Source organism: Anomalospiza imberbis, chromosome 4, assembly GCF_031753505.1.
Source record: "Anomalospiza imberbis isolate Cuckoo-Finch-1a 21T00152 chromosome 4, ASM3175350v1, whole genome shotgun sequence".
Lineage (NCBI taxonomy): Eukaryota > Metazoa > Chordata > Aves > Passeriformes > Viduidae > Anomalospiza > Anomalospiza imberbis.
This window is the reverse complement of record NC_089684.1, coordinates 29,873,005-29,893,590: the sequence shown is the minus strand read 5'-3', so window position 1 is coordinate 29,893,590 and position 20,586 is coordinate 29,873,005. Positions and strand designations below refer to the sequence as shown.

Genomic DNA, 20,586 nt, shown 5'->3' with positions numbered 1-20,586 from the left:
CCTGTATTTTCCTGCATGAGAATGGTTCAAAGCTGCACTAGGGGACTTTTAGACTGGACATTAGAAAGCATTTCTTTACTCAGAGGATGGTTAAACACTAGAATAGGCTTCCCACACACGTGGTTGTTACCCCCAAGACTGATGCATTTGGACAATGCCCTTAATAACACGCTTTAACTTTTGATCAAGTGAAGTGGTCAGGCAGTTGGACTGAATGAGCGTTTCTAGGTCCCTTCCAAATGAAAAATTCTCTTCTATTTCTATTCTATTCTAGCCCATGCTATCTCTAAACATATGATGCTTATTTTTCACAAACATTCTTTGCTGCTACTAGCTACTCCATTTTTATTTATGGATGAGTGTAAAATGTCAGGTCAGGTATTCTCTGACACCTTTCTCATCCACAGAAACTGGACTTTTTTAGTTTTGTGTACAAGGCTCCCTCTTTACCCTGCTGCCAGATGGGCTGAAAAGTGCACTGGTCCCAGATCTAGCTGCATACCTGGAAAAGGGGAAAGCTTCACAGGCATCATAGACAGAGCAGCTCTTGTGACAACCTAAATGACCTCAACATGTTCCAGGTCATTTTGAAAGTCTGACACTTACTTTCATCACTAAATAAAACCCCCACATTATTCACAAAATGTGTTGCCAAGAGAAGGTTCTAACTGCTACTCTGCCAGCAGGAATGAATGCTGAGAACTTGCAACTTTTTACATGCATGGTATTAGCACATTTCACAACTGTATCTTGGAAAAAGGGGGAGCTGCAGTCTATGGATAATGTTCAGGTTAAGTACTTCAGTAATCTGCTACCATCTGACATTCACAGACAAAAAAGTCAATGACTTCATTTAATGATTAAAATTAGTTTGGTTTTGTATCAGACTTGGCTTAAGAAGGATGAGCTGGGATTCATTAGAAAATGATGTTTAATTTATAAGCCACTTCTTCTTGAATTAGCTAACAAAGATCAGGGGGAAAAATAAAAAAAAAAACCCAGAAAGCTGTTTTAAAATAGATTAGATAATTGTGACTTACTGCGCTGCATTCAGAGGACATGAGAAGGAATCTGACACCTGCTCATCTTTAGCCATAGCTCAGAAACCAGTACTTCTCTGAATGGACATTTAAATGACAATGTCAGTCTGAACTTTACAGTTTGCTTTTGAGCTGCATCACTTGGATTTACGGCCTGCAAGAGATATCAGGTGCAGAGCTTATGTGCAATCCATCACTTCCCAACTGGTACAATAAAGCCAGAAAGATACTTCACCTCCTTCAAATGAGATTTCTGACCTGTCTCAGAACTTGCGCAGACACTGAAGTACAAGTGGAACCCCATTTAGGAAAGAGAAGCCCAGTGGCAGCAGCAGGTCATCCTGCAGAGCACAGGAAGGGAGCTCTATCCATGAACAGCTCCAAAATCAGGGTGCTCCAACACACCCTGCAGGGCCACCTTCTGCGCTCAGGGCACGATGTGTGACCAGCAGCACAGCATCTCACCCACTCACCTAACTAAAAGGCTTACAGGTGCGAGGGAAAAGAGGAGTTTTATACCCAAATATTGTGTAAACACATACTCACTTAACAGTTCTCAGAAGCACTGCATCCCTTTACCTCTCATATTCACACTACCAAACACCAACTGAACTGCTGCTACTTTGAGCTGTCCGCAAGCAGGGTATGGACAGCATCTGTAGGTAGCTGGGAATGGCAGTATCCCTGAGGTAATGGAGTTTGTCTTTTGAGGGCCACATGTCTTTCCAATACAGAGGTACCAGAGTATAAAAATTAGGCAATGCAGTTAGTCACACAGAGTGTCCCTCGTGCCAGGCTGATTCCAGCATGTACCAGACACAAACCGCAATGCTCACCTAAAAGGTGTCAGGGCTGTACTGTGCACAAGTATCCTCTGTGCAAACACAAACACTACAACATGCCAGTGAGTATTTCCAGAAGTGGGTTGTGTGGTACCTGCCCTTGAAACACTCGGGATAACAGGACAAGTAGATGGAAAGACACAGCACTGACTAAGAAATACCCAGTCAGCCTTTCCAGCAGTTTGATAAAATTTATGCATTTGATCACCATAAGCAAACACAGTGCTTTCATCTACACTGACATGTACAGCATGTCCCAGAGAAGTGCCCTAACACTAAAAACATTTGTCACTGAAGTTTTAATAAAATCTCATCCACCTCTACTTTTTGCTAAAAGAAAACCCAAATAATTCATCTTAATTCCTCTGAAAGTATAACAAGTTCTAAACCATGCAGACTCAGTTTACTGAATTCAGGCCATGGAGTAATTGACTTTTCATTCTACTTGCCTTTGTTTTAGTAACTAGTGCTGAAACTGGCAACTAGTGATGAAGACTATTTCTGGAGGATAAAAATCTGGATTGGCCAGAACCAGTGAGAACAAAACAGGGTATTTGAATTTTTTTTAAAGAAGCACCAAAGCATTAACTATTTCATCTCACATGAGCATGACTGGTTATCAGATAATTGTATGAACTGATTTGATGCACAAGTAAGCCAACACATGCTATAGCTACTCTGCTTGCACCATCTGCACTGTTAATACACAGATGCACAGATCTAACAGGAGTACACTAAAACCCCCATTACAGAAGTGCCACTCCAGCCGTCCTTTCAAATGTACCTTAAGCACAGCTAGGGCAGAGAATGTGACCCCAGCAGCAGAGAGTAGTTCGGTAATACACATTTCTAGTACACGGAGAAGGCTGCTACAGCAGCTCAGCATGCTGAAAGCCTAGCAGGATCTATGAACACAAAGTTCATGGGAATTCAGCAGCTCCCCTTCCTTGTTTTTTCTACTAAGTAACTCAAGGGAGGCAGCACATCGAGCTATTTTAAGATAATGGTATCATTAAGGGTGAAACACATGTAGTTATTTTAAAACAAAGCAATGCAGCTAAACTGCATCAACGCTTACTCTGAAGCCGGGATCTGACTCTGAAGCAAGGAATTCACAAGCGCTGCACAGCCGAGCTGAAACAAAAGGGTGCAGTTGCAAGACAACAAAGCACTGCCCCGCTCCCCACGGCACTTCACACATGCACAACTTTCCCCGTCGAGCCCCGCTGCCGCTCCAGCACCGCGTCTCCGGCAGGCCGGGATCCTCGTTCTTAAGGCACGCTGGCAGAGGCTGTGACACCGCACCAGCTCTTGGAACCGGGCAGGGGGCAGGAGGGATGCAGCCGGGATCGGGCGGCCCATCCCGCCGGCAGTGCTGCGGTCCCTGCGGGGCGGGAGCGCTGCGGAGCCTCCCGGCGCTCACCTGGCACCGGCGCCCGCCGGCGGCCGAGCCCGGGGAGCCGCGGCAGCTGCGGCCGGGCGCGCCCTGCCCGCCCCTGGCGCCCGTCCCGCCCGTGACTCCACCGCCCAGGAATGGCGACCACCGCGCCCAGGAGCAGCCCCTGAACCCGCCGGGACTGGCTGCCCGCGCCGGGGACCGACCTGCCGGGAGCGCCGCGGCCGAGGCGGGGTCCGGCGGGCCGGGGGTCAGCGGCGCTGGGGCCGGGGGCCGCTCGCACTCGGCCACGGCCCGGGCACCGCTCCAGCCCCTCCGGCCGCTCGGACCGACCCCCGGCCGGCCGCGTCCTCGGCCTCCTGCAGCTCCTACTTGTTCCCGGCTACTCACCCAGGCACTGCCACGGCGGGGCTTCCACCAGAGCACGACGCCTTCCGCTTGGGAAACTTATCTCTCTCCCGCTACTGCCATTTGCAAACTTGCTTAAAGATCCTGCAAAATCCCAGAAAAGGCTAGGAAACGAGAGGAGACGACTTAAAAGCTGACGGTCAGGACAGGAATTTATGGAATGAAATCTTTAAGGGCAGGAGCAGATAGAGCCAGCCAGCTAACGCTTTCATGCCCTGACGCTGGCCAGCAGCTTCATTTCGTGGGCAGACCAAGGCTTAGGAGATGGTTTAAAATACCTGCTCCTGGCGAGTTCCTCTGTGCATCAGCCGGAGTTCCCCGGCGTAGCCAGCACGCTGCCGTGCCTCGTCCTTCTGCCTTTTCCAGCAGACCACTCAGGATCACGGTGTCACGGTTCCCCAGGCCTTACAATCAAGCAGTTTGTTGTAAGGAACTAAAAATAGCACTGGATTTTTCACTGGAGCACTTGCTTGAGTGAAGATAGTGCCAGCCAGCCCATGCATTAGTGAGCCGTACAGACCTCTAATACAGCCCAAATCCTCTTGGAAATATGGCCATTGACTTTTTTCAAAAGACGGGTTTTTTTGTTTTGGTGGTTTTTTTTTTTTTTTTTGAAAGACGGCACAAAATAAATCTTCTTTCTGACCACTAAAAGACAAACTGAGTGGGGTTGTTTTAAGAATATCCTCGGGAAAGAGTGAGTCACTTAAGCTGCTTTTATGATAAAAGATCCCTGGAGGAAGGATATCTCCTTAGTCTCTGAGCTGTTCAGAGATCCGTATGTCCTCCTGCAAATCAAAGTTTCACACTGTTAGGGTTTGTGTTCTTTGTAATAGTATGAGCACCTGCTTCCATTGAGGAGTTAGTACTAGCATGGGAAACAGAAGGATTTTATCCTGGCCAACGCCTCAAGAAAATCACTAACAGGAGCATATGTCCTGTGGGGCACTGAGTAAGGTCTGCAAAAATGTCTACAAAATAGCCCATAAGGAAAGTTTACGGCACAGGCTGACAAGTCCAGAAAAAAATTCTCAGGAGGAATTATTTTTTTGCAAAGCTTTGCAGAAGATGTCATTCAAGACAAAGATGCCAGAGCTGCTGCCAGTATCTGAGCTGGGATGCCAGATGCAGATTTGAATGTAAAACTTCCAGTCTGTGGACAGCAGCCTCACACATATTCACACTGTGTCACACAAAGAAATGGGAAGGGGCAGGTGATGGCTGGCAGCAGCCACTCATGGCATTCTAAAATTGATTCTCCTAGAAGTTGCTCCAGCCGTGAAGCGTGCCTGACAACAAGCCAGGATGTCTGAACCACAGCAAGTTAAGTCTTACTAAAATACACATATTTCAAAGGAAGAGTTTAGGATAGAAGTAAACCCTAAAAAATTTGAGACTTACTGGGAATATCAGAGGAGAGATGCTGGGTTGTGTTTCACTTTCATATGAAGAAGTTGATTGTTAATGTAAAATTGTCTCCCACACTTGTTTCTCCTCATAAGCCTTTGAGCATTCCTTGGATTTTATTTGTTCTGCAGCAGAATTGCAATATTTTTGCGCTCACAAAAGGGCTGGCAAATTCTTTCTACTCTTTTCTAGTGCTGAACAAACATGCTGGAGGGCATGATATCACATCTATGTAGCGGCAGAGGTAGCCACAAACATAAGTGTCTTCATTCCTGCTCTACTCCCCAGCTATTATTTATAGAGAGAAAGCGCATTAATCGAGCACAACGTTCTCACTAATTTAGTCTCACTTCACCATCTGCTACTTCCCATGAGTTGATCCTAATGAGAAACTACTTCAAAACACATCTGAGGACCAGCTGCACCCAGTGAAGTCACCATAAGAGAGAAATAGTCCCCTCCTAATACATCATATTCCAAAGTTACAAAGCAGTTCCTTCCCAACCAAAATCCATGAGAACACTGCTGTTAATATGAACACAACTCTAGGTCAGAACTTCTTGCAGTCATGTTGAGCAAGTATCACACTCAACATTGTTTTTCTGAATAATTCACCATTCTACCCAGTTGGAAGGGCAATGAGTTACAGACATCTGTCCCCCAGGTCTGAGCAGCCTGCTTTCTGGAGCTACTTCTCCTCCAGTGAGTTCATGGAATGATCACAGAAATTGGAATCTTCCCAGGAATAACATGTGACCATTACTCCATACCTTTTCCATACAACTCCTTGTAAAAAGGAGTCTCCATCTTTGTAGGCACACTTTAAATACTGGAACATGGTGATATAAGGCCTCCCTTACGCCTTCTTTTCTCAGTGCTGAACAAACCCATCTCTCTCAGCCTTTCCTCATATGGCAGTCCTTTGATCATCTTTGTGGCCCTTCTCTGGACCCCCTCCAGCTTGTCTACATATTTTTGTATTGTGGGGACCAAAACTGAACACAGTATTCCAGGTGTGGCCTGACAAGCAATGAGTAGAACTGGATAACAATCCTTTATGTCTGCTGGTGGGGCCCTTGTTGGTGCATCCCACCATCCCGCTGGATCTCTGCCACACTGTTCACACGGAGCTTATTGTCCACCAGGATCCCTTGGGCCCTTTACACACAGCTGCTTCCCACCAGGCAGATCATACACAGCCTGTGCTGCACCCCTGGATTATGTTTTTTTCTAAGGTACAAGACCTTACACTTGGCCTTGTTGAGCTTCATAAGTTTCAGGCAGCCCACTCTTCCAGCTTATCCAGGCTTCTATCTTCCCCTTCCACAGGGTGGGTCTCCCTTCTGAAGTGTCCCCTTCCCACTCGGTTTGGAATCATTGGCAAACCTCACCAGGGTGCACTTGGTCCCATCACGCAGATCACTTGTGAGGATATGAAACAGTTCTGGGCCCAATATCGATCCTTGCTGGACCCCACTTGTGACAGGTCACCAGCCTGAGGAGGAGCTGTTTAGTGGCAACCCCTGGGTGCTTCCTGCCATCCAGTTCCCCACCCACTGCAAGGACCACTTGTCTAGACCATAATGTGTCTGTTTGTCCAGGAGGAGGCTGTGGGAAACCAAATGGAAATCCCTGCAGAAATCCAGGTAAACAAAGTCCACCGCCTGCCCCACTTGGACCGAGCAGTTCCTTTGCCATAGAAGGTGATCAGCTCTGTCAAGCACGACTTGCCCTTGGTGAATCCATCCTGGCTTTTCCCAATCCCCTGCTTCATGTATATTGTGATAGCTCCTAGGAAGATTCCTTTGGTAACTTTCCCAGGAACTGATGAGTATCACTGATGAGCCTGTAATCCCCTGGATCCTCTGTTAAGCTCTTCTTGTATATCCAGGTGAGTTTAGCCTTCTTGTACCCTTCTCTGATGTCCCTTGATCTCAAAGATTAGGGAGAGCAGACTCACAATGAAACCATCCAGCTATCTCAACACCCTCAAATGGATATTGTCAAGGCCCATTTATCTGTGGGGTCAAGCTCCTGAAACAGTTCACACACCAACTCTTCCTCCCCCGACAGTGGTTGGTTTGTGTTTGCACCAATCTGGATTCTTGTTCCCAAAGACTAGGACCCAGCAGTGCTGGTGAGATGGAGGTGAAGAGAGTGTTGAGAACTTTTCAGTGTTGTTGGTGACTCACCTCTCCTGTTTAACAGCGAGCCAGTGATGTGAGTATTCAACAGTCGGCCACTCTCCAAAGAGTCAGATGTTGGCTGACACCATGCGTGGAAAGACAAGTGGAAATACTGGACCACAGCTGCCAAGATTTAGAGTTCACTACTGAACTTACAACAAGATTGCTACTGCCAAGGCCCTGCAGACAGCTGAACCACATCATAGCAAGTATGCACCATTTTCCATTTGAATTGCTGAGGTTAAACCTCTCTGTCCTCTTGAGAAAATTCCTTCTGAATATCCACCTAAATCTGAGTATGGTGGTCCCATATAGTGATGGGAGAGACTACAAGATCAAATTGGTTGGAAGCCAACCTGTAAGACTACTGCATATTTTGGTCAAAAGCACATGAGCAAGAACGATGTCCTGGAAAACAGCTGTTGTTTTTTAACTGTTTGAGACAAAATTCCAAGGCTTTGTGCTGTAGGATTCCTTCATTACAAATCAGGTTTAGCATTAATCCTCTCTGTTACTGTACCTAAGTGAATCAGCTGGGCTTGGGAGTGCACTGAAGAAACCCAGGAAAAAGGTGTGCCACAAGCCTGCAGAGCCCCTGGGTCCATTTGCTCTCCCCAGGGCTCAGAGGAGCAGAGTCTGAATGCAAGTTATCACTGCCTAGATAAGTCACTGCTCCCAGTCAAAATTATGCTAGCAATAACCTCCTACACCTTTCCTACAGTTCATAAAAAAGGCAAAAAATCTCCTTCTGTTGCCTTTGTTGCCTCACAATTCTGTTCTCCGTGGCACCAGGGAATATTTAGAACAGTATTTTGTAAACAGCACGTGTTCCAGTGGCTGGCGCAGCACTGGCCACAGCACTGTGGGGCTGCGTTCCTCAAATTGCTGGACACTGGTGGACACCAGGGATGCCTGGGCAGGGAGCAGCTGTGTGTGTAGGTGGGCAGGGAACAAGGGGAGGGACAGCAACATGGGAAACACAGCAACTTTGGAGCCTGCAAATGTCATGGTCCTGACTGCAGCTCCCTGAATCCAGACAGTTAAACAAGTTTTCTTTTTGTGCCAGCTGGCTGAAGTAAGGCAAGCTGTTTTGCCAGACATTTTACTTTCTTCCCGAGTACCATGACCAGCAATAAATTAAATTTCTTAACTGACGAAACCAACTGCTTAGTGATTTCTGCTCTGCCTCTAAGGTTTGGGATCTGCCACTTAAAGTATCTGCTTCACATCCCATTGAAAAGATTCTTCCATATTCCTGGAGACTGCAACTTTACATACTGGGTTAATTTTTAATACTTCACGTGACTTCAGAACAAAATCCTTTTCTTCACAGTGCGTGATTAAATGGGATTTGAGCCTCTACTTCTCTTCACTTTTAGTACTTTATGGCAGGAACATTTTCAGAGATGCCAGCTGGGCTACACCCATGCAAAATGGGAGTAACACTCAGAAATGTGAATTAAGGATCATATGCTAATGTCAAATTAGCTGTTGAGCATATCCCTTGTGTTTTACCACATGTGGTGGACATGGTATGTTGAGCATATCCCTTGTGTTTAACAATATGACCACTAAAGAAGGAGGTATTGAGGAAGACAGCTAGGCAGTGTAGGAACTTGCAGAACACTATGAGGGGATCTTTTAAGTACCCATAAATCCCCAACTGCTTAGGAAATTCAGTGTGACAAGAACAGTTGGGATTCTTTGTTAAAAGCACCTAGAAAATGTGAGGATGTCCAGATTTTGATCTGCCCTCCATTTTATCAGTAAGTCTCTTGCAGTCAATAAAATAATCTCTGCTGAAAGCAAAGCTGTCAGCTTGTCCCTCAGCATTACTAAAGGCAGCATTACAGCGATAGGCATTACTAGACAGCCCTAGGAAAAGCTGAATTGTCCTTTCAGTTACTCTGCTTGATAAAATTGCTGTACACTTTTCATAGACAGGTGAAAAGTCAGTCACACACACAACCATAACAGCAAAGAGGATGTTACAATCACAGAAATTACTTCCTCTGTGATACAGATGCAGCATCTGATTTTGCATATTCCAGCACAAGAATAAATCTTCCAGAGTGCTTTCCTCCATTTCCTTTCAACTTCACTGCAGTCCAAATACAGTTCAGTTGATATGTAAGAAATTAGTCTTTCTCCATATGTTTGTGTATTTGGGCTTTGAATTGGTTATATTTGTGCAGCCCTCAGGGATGCCCAAAAACTCTGAGTATCATGCTGAGATCTTCTCATGGAAGCTTCTGTCAGCTGTACCACGCAAAGGGCTCTCAGCTGCACACTATTTAACTTGCCCAATTATGTTTTTGGCTGCTGTTGTGCCTTGCAGCTTAGAGAAACCCTCTCCCAGAGCTAGGTCACAAGAAAAATTGCCAAAATACGCTATTTTTCAAAGAACCTATTCCTAAGGGGAATGGGAGATAGGAGAAACATTATAGCATGTCTGGAAGAAAACATCAGAAAAAAAAATTACTGTGAAATTGTAATCCATAAGGACAACATCTTTTCTATCTTCCCCTTATATCTGGTTGTTACATTTGGAAGGAACAGGTTCAGAAACACAGATGCATCCACAAACTGCCCTTCAGCTATTAACTCCCTTTCAGTTTTGATGCTGGAAAAGTATGGTGTTTGTGTGATGCATCTGACTACTTGACATAAGCAAACACCAGCTGTTATTTCCTTGGTTTACGAAAAGAAGAAGTAAATAACGTTTATTAATTAAACATGGAATTCAGAAAGTTCAGATGTGGATTCAAGACTTATTACACAATCATGTCAACGTTCAGCCAAGGAGAGCACATGGGACCTGTGTCTCCCTCTGACTCACAGTGCAATGCTGGTGACAGCAACATCTTGGTTTCAAATCCAGAGACGAAGTCAAAAAATAAGCAGAGGTTCTGAAGGTGATCATGGTTTTGAGGTTTCACCATGGAAAACAACCCTCCATGTGAGCCAGAAAAGCACATTATTTGCTCTTATATGGTAAACAAAACTTCTCAAACTCTTAGCCTTTGAGAAACAGACAGCACCTCCTCTGGGTGTTTTTCCCACCAATTTTTCCAACAACTCACTGACAAATGCACCAGGGTGGTACAGTTCATCGGCAGCATCAGTGACTATGAATCCAGCTCTTTAAAGCTGTTCCCTCCTGGGTCATCAGTTCAAACACAGCCCTAGTCTGAGATGATTGAAATTTGCCACAGCTTGACACCTGTAAATCAGCACCAATGAAATGAGACTGACTTCACTCTCATGGCTGCTGGAGAAGCATCACAATAAAAATGACTGTAATCAGTAGCACCTCTGATATCCAGCTCAATAAAAGAGGCTTTGTCTGTATAGATCATCTGTGGGACCTTCCAAGATCCTACAAAAAAAGAATTACAGCTATAGTTTATAAAAAATTAATAATACACAAATCACACATACAGACTCCAGTAGTTTTCCTAGGTTACAGCGAGAGACCTGTTTCATCCTGTGTAACTTAGGTTCTGTCAGGAGATCCCTGTTCCTTTTCATAAGCTTATGTTTATTCCAAAGGTCCTGGGAGAGGACGGCAAGGAGAAGGCAAGAATTATCTGTGCACCACTATTTCACAACTCACACACAGAGAGGCACATCAGCTACAACTTGGCAGCTAGGATCAGTATATTATTCCAAAAACACAGACTCAACAGCCAGATGGAAAGTAAAGTTTCTGTGCTTTGCATTGGTCTAACTCTGATAAAGGGTCAAGGGAAAACACAGGAAGAAGGCAGAAATCTTGCTTCTGTCCACGGAGGCTTTTGTGCAGTTCATAAGCTAAGACAAAAGAAGAGTAGTGAAAACTCATTTACCATAGCCCACACAGGTAAGTCCTAAAATAATACATGTCTTCTAGGTATAACTGTTGTCTTCCAGGGACCAAGACAATAGTTTTTCCTATTGCTAATGATGATAAAATATATTTGAGAAGACAGTTACATAAACATATTATTCCTCAAGGCTGCACTAAGCAAGTGTCTCTATCCCTTTCCACAAACAGCAAAATGAATACATCATAGAATCATAAAATGGTCTGGAAGAGACCTTAAAGATCATCTAGTTCAAATTCCCCTGTCATGGGTAGAGACAGCTTTCACAAGGCCAGGTAGCTCAGAGTGGTATCCCTCCTCTGGACTTGCTACTGTGCTGGGAACCAAAGAGCTGAATATGTAAAGGGGCAACAGTGAAATATCTAAAACAGACCTGAGGGAGGCAGCTCCAGGAACAGAAATGTAGTGTATTTATTCCCTGTTTGTTGCCACTACTCACTCCATCACTAACAAGGCTAAAAATAAATTACAGATTTGCTTTGCCCAGGGTAGAGGTGTCCTCAGCAGATGCCCCCATTCTGAAGTTAATAGCAGGGTATAGCCATGACCTTATTTCCAATTTGGCTTGCTCAGCTGCAGTATGGAGTGGGCATCCCTGAGGAATCCTGGAATCTACCACTCCACACAGCCTCCTACCTGAGCAGCCCATTTTTGCTGACTGTTGGAGCTGAACTGTCCCACTCACTGCACAACTTTTAGCAGCTACTAAAAAATCCTTAATTTCTTGGTCAGTCCAGGCTAGAGAAGAAACAAGTAATGAGTATCTTCCAAAGGGCAGGATCAAAACATGCTGAGATTAGAGCCCTGTCAGAAAACAACTCGGCTTGCTGCCAGCACTTCATGAAGGATCTATGTTACACCCAAACAGAGGCTTGGGGATAGATTCACTGCTCCAGTGATATTTATGAGCTTTTTACTTTGACAGGGCTCATTAGAGCATTCCCCCAAGCCGTGCTCCCCTGACCTGTGCAGCAGGTTCACTGCAATCCTGATGTCTGCGGAACACAAGATGCAGCTTTGCCTCGTCCTCTGGGAAACAAGAACGTGATTTCTTAGACTGTAATCACTACCCTTATACCAATTCAATATAGTTCCACGGTCTTACACTGTTTAGATGACCTTTTCCTGTGCTTCCTACAATTGCACACTTTTCAAAGGAGACAAAGCATATTTGGTTTTCCCTTTACAAACACATCATTCTTAGGGAGCACTAAGAAATTAAATACCCTGAAGCATGCTACATCCTAAATGCATCTGTGTCAATTACATGCATGTTGGGAACTTTGAGGAACTAAGCCAAATCAACCCCAGCTCTGTAAAGCAGGACCATTCTCGCCAAGTGAAACATGTGCAAACAGAAAATCCACAAGCCTTGGCTCAGGTGTTCTATATGCATCTGTACACTACACACTACCACACCAGGAGTCACAACTGCTCAGTAACATTTGGAAGCAGCCAGTACTATTTACTGAAGGATAAATAATCAAAATGTTTCCAACCAGTAGTTATAGAACAGCAACCTTCACAGTATGACACACAGGATATGTGATGTCCTGCAAAAATCCTTTAAATAACTTCAAGTGGAGTAAGAGGACTTCAAAAGCATATTCTCATTAATACTACAAATGCAACATGTTCCAAACTACAGATGTGCATTTGCTATCAGAAACATAAATATCCCACATTTTGTGCATCCTTCTCCCTGTTCTTTGGCTTTATACCTACATCTGGTAGCACGACTCCTTCGTTTGATGCCCACATTGATTTCTCTTTAAAGCCTATCCAGACAAAACATGTACACAGGCATGGTATTACAGCCAGACTAATAGCACTTACAAACCCCCACTGTCCTTCCCCATACCAAATGAGCTACAATCTGACATCATCAGGATTTGCAAACACACCTGTCATAGGTGACATCCTTCCTTCAAACAATGATTACACAAAAAAGGAGAGGAAAAACAGTGCAAGTCGTAAGCATTTGTCAGGAAGCTTGTTCCCTCTTGGATAAAAGGTGGCTTAACTGGTCAAAGACAACCTTGCATCTTGTACTCCAAAGAAACCAGATAAATAAAAACTAAAGTACAAGTTATAAAGTTTTTCAAGTGTCATTATCACAGAAGAGGGAGAGTCTGAAGTTGTTTTCCTGCACTCTACCCAGACCACTAGATTTTATCCGTAGCCTCCCATGCAGTTGTTCAGACATTAAAACTTCAAGTCCTGACAAATCCTTTGCTTTAGGTTCCTGAAACATTTGAGACAGCATCCTGCAGATGAAAAGGCAGAAAGGCAGCATTTAGCAACAGTACTTTTAGCATTGACTCATATGTTGCAGCAGAAAGATTATCTCGCTCAGAGACGAAAGTATTGGCAAACAGGTAAGTATTTACCTGAACACCAACAGGTTCATCTGTTCACCAGATATTCAGTTTTGTGTAAAGGGAAGCCCAGCTGAAGTAACACACCAGCCACACTTTACCTGCTACTTCAGCAGAAACCAACTGCTACATGAAAAACTTGGATGAGCACGTTTCAAAAGCTTAAAGAAAATTGATTGTGGATTAAAATTATCAACTGATTTCCTTCTTGGCCTTCCAGGGAATTGAACCTGTCTACACAATTAAGCTGTATAAAGATTTTCTCTGAAGCCATAAAAGCCTTTTATTTATAATAGCATCTCATCATAATAAACACCCTGCTCCAATCTATTACAAGTTGAGGGGGATGACAAATACTACAGTGTAAGCTGAATACACTCAGCACATTAGGCATCTAAAGCACTGCAAAATTTTACTTATCAATTTCCACCTTAATTAAGAACAATCTTCTCTTGAACTGACTACTTTGTATGAACCCAGCGACACACTGCCAGCAGGGAATGAATCTATGAACAGTGTAGGAGTTTTAAGGCACATCTTAAAGGTTTCTTAATCTGTAGCCCATCCTGCTATCTACTGACTGAAGTTTAATTATGATAAATAAGTAATTTTTATGTTCCTATTATCTGAAATCTACAGTAGCAGTTGTAGCCAGGACTAGGTAGCAATGTGTTAGTAACACCAGACCTAACTGCAAAACCAAAACTGTAAAACAAAGGTTATGCAGCTCAGAAGTGAGATGCTCCAATATACATCTTGTTACACATACCTAGAGCCTGACACCTTGCCTTAGGAACCCCAGAGCTCTAGGGTCAGCATATCTTCCCAAAAATAACTGGGGCGGCACTGAAATATACCCTAAATCTAAAAATCTGCGGAGAGAATTGCAAATATAACCCATCCAGATGGCACAATGTTATCAAAGTTTAACATGTCAATCTGCTCATTTAATTAAAGCCTTTTCATCTCCATGGTTAATGGCAGGTCTGTACAGCAGAAATGGCACCAGAACAGATGTTAGCAAATTTGTCAAAGCTGCAAGATGATTGCTCTGGCTTTAGTGTCTTTTGGAGGACTACTCTATTTACATTCCTACTGATATCTCATGTCAAATCTGGTAAATATTACCACTCCTTTGGCTGCCCTACAGGAAGGCATAAGCCAAATTTCTTGGTTAAAGTCATCTGCTTTGAGAAACTACCATATAATTACAGGCAGCCTTTTTTAAGATTTTAGGGCAAAAACTTTTAATGATGGAAAGCATGTCTTAATTTGAAATAGGCCTTCCTCCATATTTTCTTCTGTTTTATCTGTTCAGGATTCCCTTGACAAACAACAGTTGTGAGTTAAGACAGGAAAAAAGTACTTGGAGAATGGCTTAGCCACTCAAGGGATGTCCTGTACAAGGGAAGGCCTGTATCATAATCCACATTTTGGTGGCATCAAGAGTGTCCAGGGCAAAGTTAAACCTGCAGGTGCACAGAAGAGTCTCACCGTGCATGCTGGCATCCAACCAGAGGGACAGCCCATGGGTGAGCCACCTGTCCTGTGCAGAGCACATCTGGACAAGGGAGGGCAGAGGAGCCAGCAAGCCTTTGCCTCAGGCACTGAACCACATTAATGAAACACTTTGAAATGCTTGCATTACAAAAAGCAATCCAGTTACCAGTGAAGGCAAAGTAATTGCCTGCAATGTCAAAGGGAGGACACAGCTGTTTAAAGCAAATGTGACCCTATACTCTGTTTATGGAGCAGGTCATCTGAATTATATAAGAAAATAGTACATTTTGATGGGGTAATATTTTCTTTTCCAGTTAGGGAAGCTACACTTCCAAAGGCTATAATATGCAATGTATCCGAGTGAACAGTTTGATCTCAAAATAATGCTCTAAGAGCCAGAGGCACACAGGAATGCTGCAGGGTCAGCCACACAATGGAGAAGGGCAAAGGGCTTTCAAAAGACACAGCAAGCACTGTCAACGGAGGCAGCATGCACGAGTACAATCCTCTCTTACCAGAGATCTGCCTCTCTGAACAAAAACCACTCCAGACTGAGCATGCAAGTTTTCTCATTTTTGTGATTCTAAGCTAATGTTGTTTGAATCAAAGATGCTCCAAGATAATGAGAGCAACTACAGTTTATGAAAGCAATATTAACAGAGATATTCCCTGTCTTCCACAAGAATTGCTCAGAGAGCTTTTCAAGCGCAGTTACCATTACTTCAGTTTATCAATATGCAAATTAGAGCAATTAGTCAGTAAGTGGCTCACTTGATCAAGTGCATATTAAAAGATAATGAGAGGTTGAAAAACAACCTGGGTCCATGCTAAGGTGATTCATAAGCTGTAAATATAAAGTTATGCTTTATAGCACAAGGGAAGGTGCAAAAGGAAGAGGATCAAAACCTCAAAAGGAACTTCAGCATATTTCAACATAACTGATCCTGTGAAACTCACTCATGAAATTACTGTATAATTTTTCTTTTTCCTTTTTCACCCTCCTTGGACCATACTTAGCTGGAAACCAGCAAATGCCAAATCATTTGACATTATTTAAGCATGACTTACACAGACCTAAAAAGTGAGCAGCCTCCTTTTGATGGTTCTCTCAGACTTGGGTTTTAAGACACTGCTTGCCATCAGAGCTGCCTTGGCTTGGCCCTAGCTCCCCTTGCCTTCAGCAGGTAGTTTGCCATGCCCACAACACAAGGAGAGAGGATATGACCTAGTAGTTCATACAAGGAAGCACATAGTGGATGTGTTCAGGAGCTAGAAGGAATTTCTTTTCAGCCCAGGAAAGTGTTTCATCTTGAGGGAGCCTGGAGAGAAGCCGTGCACAGGCAGGTGGATTAAAATGCAAAAGAGCAGGACTAAAAGGCTGATCCAGCCCTGCTCTGCCACTGTAAGGGAGCAATTCAGTGCTGGGGATCCACAAATCACATGTTACTCTGCCATCATGGATCCTCCAGTTGCGCCCCATAAGCGCCGTAATTTTTTTTTTCTGCTCAAAGGTAATGTCCTAAGGGCCAACATAAAGGGAATGAACATGAAGGAAGTTCCCCGATGAATTAGGGACTGGCTGTTTGTGCATAATTTCACCAGGACTTACTCCTTCTTTATTAAGCACTTATTCTCAGCTACTTTACAACAAAATCCCACTGTGCTCTGCTCTTAAAGAAGATGAAACACCTCTCTGCAGGAGAACAGGAGGTAATGCTAAAATGTCCACATCTCTCTAAGAAAGTGGGTAAATTATTTCTTCATCTTCAAGTTTACTGAACACATGTGTGTACCTCTGCCTCACAAAACTAAGACCCTGTGCAATCACTTATTTTCTACTTGGTTCTTAGCATAAATGGGTATAAATGCTTCATGAACCATAAATGTTTCAAGAAAAAGATAAATGGTGAGCAATTACAAATGCAATCTTAACCTTCCCCCATTTTAATGTGGCATCTATTTGCACATAGGGCAGAGATGGATCACCTGAAACTATTCATTTGTATGGTGGCATGGTGAATACCATGGGTAAGAACCCAGCTTTGCTCCTGTACAGCCTGTTGTTTCAAAAATATCCTTACGTTATTATTTGCTTGCGGATTTAATACTAAAGATAATTCTAAGTAGATGCACGCCCTGTTGACCCAGCTTTGATCTAGGGGCAACCATCTGAATCAAAGTCTGTTAACAGAGAAATTACCCTTGCAGGGCAATAGCTGAGCAGCAATTTCTTTGGGTAATGTATAATAACTGGGGATAATCAAGGAAGATGTGAGTGTAGGGAAGCACATATTACAGCATATACAGCTCTCCTCCAACATAGCTGTAAGTTTAATTAACTGGAATTATTATGGCATTTTTTTGGTCTTGCATGGAATATGCAAATGCCCTGTGGAAGGTTTCTAACATAGAATTATTGCTATAAAAGCCACTTGTATCTTCCCTCAAAACACTCCTGGGCCAGGCCCACAGTTACCAAGAATCTCAACTATCACCTGCTTTATGCTAGACAAGGGAAGGAAATATAATACATTCAAAGGCTTTATATTAGTTTGGGGTTTTTTTTACTATTTCAGTGGGTGTTAACTAATTTATATTACTAAGGAGCTTTTTTTCTTAATTGGAAACTCATTCAAACACTTTCTTTAACTCTGGGAAAAAGATTTCCAATAAAGGTTTTAGAAGGCTCAAGCTGACCTCATTTACTTTAAGGGAGAAATAAAAAAAAGAAGAAAAGTCAATACAGGACAGAGTAATCTCTCAGGGACATCTTGTTTTACTTCTTAGAACAAAGAGGGACATCCCCACGCCACTGAAAGAAGTCAGGCCACTTTTCCTACGTTTTTCCTTTCTCTGGTACATGTGCTCTGGAGGAGCAAGACATCTACTGAACTTTGGGGTTTAGAGACTGCTCAGCTGTACAGTGATCTGACTATGCAGTCAACTCCTTTGGGAGCCAGCAGGCTACTGAATTTTCAGTATATACATATATATGTGTGTGTGCTGCAATGTGAATGTGCAGAGACAATCTCAGCTGCCATCTACTGCATTATTAAAACAGCCCCCAGCAAAGCTACTATTTCTATTAAAAATAATGTCTGGTATGATTTAAAAAACCTACTGCAATATAACATAGCTGTTCACAATTTCTACTGTCACTTAAACTTGCTTTTCTTCCAATTTAGCCACTGAAGCTTGGTTGAGGCAGCCTGCTCCCTTACAGCATGCTGTCAGCACACTTGGGTTGTACCTGCTGGTCACAAGAAATCCATAACTGTGGGACTTTTGAAAGGCCTATAGAGATACATTTTGCTCATGCAAAGTTTTGAATGTGTTGTTCTACTGCAATCAAAGTAACAAAACAGCAACTGTGTTTGGTATGACACTGGCCTTCCAATCTAAGCATTAAAGCCTTCAGAGAGAAAAAAAAAAAAAAAAGAAAAAAAAAAAAGAAGAATATTGCTCCCAGATGGGAGAGCAAAGTTCTACCAAAAAAAAAAAAAAAAAGTAAATGTGCAGAGAGAGGGAGAACATGGAAAACAGTTAAGGAAGTGATGTCAAATCACTCAGGATTTGATGTAAGATTCATTACTTTCACAGATGCAATTTTTGATAGCTTGAATTACAAGATTCAGCAATTTTAGTGGAAAGAATTTGCTAACAAGTCGTGGGAACTGCTGGATTTGCAGCAATTAAACACAGGCATGGGAAAAGATGTCATGCTATGCAGTATCAGGGAGTTAAAGTTATGATGCTAATATTAGGTTTCAAGTGAAAATCTTTTGTGAAGCCTTCAGCAAATGGAAGATATATGAGGAAAAAAGTCACCTCCTTCCCTCTTTGGAGAGGTGTATGTCCCTAAAAACAGTACTTGCGTCAATTGCCCATCATAACCCATAACTCAATTTGTTTATTATTTCTTTTTAATTCAAAGCAGCATAAGTTTCTGATTTTCCCACAACGTTTATGCTATAGGAAGGTTACAACATCTCTTGAGATCTGAGCATTTGCTGTTTTAATGGTTTAAATCAAACCTAGTGGCAGCTACTGATCACTCAAAACTACTGCCATTACAGCTTAACTGCAACTTAAAATATTTCTCACAGCAGTACAAAATACTATTTCTATTTCTGAGGCAAATTGAATTCTGTCTTTTTTAAATTATTCAATTAAGTGATGAGATACAACAGTTGGACTTTACCTGCTCACTGAAAGTACAGCAAAACATAAGGTGCATTCTAGCATCCTAAAATGCCTGTGCTAACTTCCAAAATACTGCACAAGGACAACAGTAGCAGCAGGAAGCAGAAGATGGCACAGCTTCTGGAATCAGCTAGAAAAAAAGAGTATTATTATGCTAAGCTCTCAGGAAAGTGTATCCTGGTGGGCCAACATAAAGAAAAGCAGTGATCAGCCATAGTCCCCCAAGAAAGGGAAGGAACAATAGGAGAGAGCCCTAATTTTCACATGCATATGCAATAACTCCTTGTGATCTACAAATGCCTGATTAGCTGAAATGACAACAAGCTGTGAGCCCTCCAGCTGGTATTTGTGACTGAAGTTTAATGAACCAGGGCTGAAGCAAAAAACAAGAGTCAGGGAAACAACAAAAACATAACATAAAAAATAGACAAAGGAAAATCAAATTAAGTGTAGTTGCAATTTCTAAATGACTAGGTCATGATGAGTAGGAAATGAGATTAATATGTGGTTGTGCAAAGGTTAAGGAGTGGGACTTCTCTTCCCACACTTGAAGGGGGAAAAAAAAAGAAACCGAAAAGATTTTTCCAGGTCAGGGTTTATTTAGAGTTACTAGGATTAAAGGTTGAAGGTTTATGGGAAAAAATGTGCCTCCAAGTGGATAACTTCCCCTTTTTTTGGGCCACTTTAGTATGGCCTGCCATAGCTGCATCTAGGACAACTGCAGAGCTGAAGCAGTTCTAGGAACTGACAGGCCAGAAGGGAGAGCCTGTCCCTGATCTGCTCTGCATCTTCATTAACTTGGGAAAAATACTACATTTATTGCATGCACTACAAGAGGTACTCAGGTTTTTGGTGACTGACTTATCAATCTCGTGCTCTGTAATGCCATCACAAATAGAGATTCATGCACTTTCCAACTACACTGGTGCAGCCAGCAGAGATTTCCAGGTAACCTATCCCCCTACCCCACCCCAGTTTCCCTGTGTATGAGTCAGGTGTGTCAAGGATGGTCAGCCAGCTGCTGTGAGGGGAAAAAAAAAGAGCACTGACTTGGAAACCAAAGGAGGTTCCTGAGAGGGAACTTAGCATAGCAACTCCGTAACTGTAATTATTAACAACTCAACCTCCTGCACATGTGCAAGACATTACCCTTCTTCAAAATTCCCTTTTACACTCATATCTTAATTAAAATATTTTATATTTTGATCTTAATTAAAAGATTTTATAGATGCATATACACAGGCAGCATTACAATGCACAAACTCTTTCCATCTCAGAGGACTGTATTTTTGGTTTTGTTGTTTTTACCTAGAAAAAGGACAGGAGGCCAGCCCTACACAGAGATTGTTCAGTAGCATCT

The 20,586-nt window shown here is 43.0% G+C and overlaps 1 protein-coding gene across 6 annotated transcripts in view; it reads right to left on the bottom strand.

The window, feature by feature from the left end:
- The window catches only part of ARHGAP24 (Rho GTPase activating protein 24), a 181,361-nt gene that overhangs the window by 66,407 nt on the left and 94,368 nt on the right, over window positions 1-20,586 (bottom strand). The window contains exons 2-3 of one of the 6 annotated variants that reach the window (XM_068187699.1): window positions 5,088-5,381; window positions 3,965-4,474 (exon numbers count right to left, since the gene is read on the bottom strand). The exons of 3 other annotated variants lie outside the window; for them this stretch is intronic. The gene's annotated coding sequence lies outside the window, so the exon portion shown is untranslated. Of the gene's footprint in view, window positions 1-3,484; window positions 3,611-3,668; window positions 3,937-3,964; window positions 4,475-5,087; window positions 5,382-20,586 lie in introns of those variants that run through there. 2 more of the 6 variants (XM_068187700.1, XM_068187702.1) reach the window with 2 other exon arrangements.